This window comes from Orycteropus afer, unplaced genomic scaffold, assembly GCF_000298275.1.
Source record: "Orycteropus afer afer isolate SDZICR_OR568_19922 unplaced genomic scaffold, OryAfe1.0 scaffold00042, whole genome shotgun sequence".
NCBI lineage: Eukaryota > Metazoa > Chordata > Mammalia > Tubulidentata > Orycteropodidae > Orycteropus > Orycteropus afer.
In genome coordinates this window covers 11,975,597-11,976,922 of record NW_006921629.1, presented here as the reverse complement: position 1 = coordinate 11,976,922, position 1,326 = coordinate 11,975,597, and positions in this window count along the sequence as shown.

Genomic DNA, 1,326 nt, shown 5'->3' with positions numbered 1-1,326 from the left:
TTTTTGGTTTTGGTGACTGTAGACTTTTCTTGCTGTTCTTTTTCTAATTGTTGGAGATGTTGTTTTAAAGTGCTGATTTTGGCTTTTTCTTCTTTTTGATGTGTGCATTTATTGCTATAAATTGGCCTCTGATCATTGCTTCTGCTCTGTCCCAAAGATTTTGGTATGCTGTATTTTCATTCTTGTTTGAGCCAAGGAATTTTTTATTTCATTTTTTATTTCTTCCATCATCCAGTCATTCTTAAGGAAGGTGTTGTTCAGTTTCCATGTGTTTGCTCTTTTGCCATTGATCTTCCTACTGTGGATTTCTAATTTGATAGCATTATGATCTGAGAAGATGCTTTGCAGTATTTCAGTGTTTTTAAATTTATTAAGGCTTACTTTGTGGCCTAACATATGATTGTGACAGTTGGTTTACTGGTTTTGCTTCTCTAGAGAACTCAGCCTAACACCATAGTCTATCATGGAGAATGTTCCATGTGCACTGGAATGAATGTATATTGTGCTGTTGTTGGGTGTAGATGTCTATAAGGTCAAGTTGGTGAATTGTACTGTTTAGCTCTTCTACATCTTTGTTGAGTTTCTTTCCAGTTGTTCTATCTCTCATTGAAAGTGGTGTGTTAAAGTCTCCTAGTATGACTGTGGAGTCATCTCTTTGCCTTTTCAATTCTGTTAAAGTCTGATTTATGTATTTTGGGGCTCTTTCCATAGATATTATGGTCATATCTTCTTGTTCAATTGATCCTTTAATCATTATATAATGTTCTTCCTTGTCTCTTATGGTGGTTTTTGTCTTAAGTCAATTTGATCAGAAATTAATATTGCCACTCCTGCTCTTTTTTGGCTGACATTTGCTTGATGTATCTTTTTCCAACCTTTGATTTTTAGTCTATTTTTGTCTTTCTCTCTAAGGTGTGTCTCTTGTAGACAGCGTATTGATGGATTATGTTTTCTTATCTAGTCTGCAACTATCCACCTCTTGAGTGGTGCATTTAATCCATTGACATTCAGTGTAATTATCCACAAGTATGAACTGGTTGCTGTCATTTTGCTATGTGTTTTTTCATGGTGTTCCTGGTTTCTTTGTTCCATATAATTTTTTGTGCTGAGCTCATTATGTTTATGAATTGTGTTATCAATTCCTCTGTCACTATTGTTTTAGTATTTGCTATTAGGAGCTCTGGTAGCATAGTGCCTAAGGCACTTGACTGCTAACCAGAAGGCTGGCAGTTCAAACCCACCGGCCACTCCTCGGAAGGAAGGTTGGGCAATCCTACTTCCGTAGTGATACTGCCTCGGAAACCCAAGGAGGGGTCGCTATGAGTC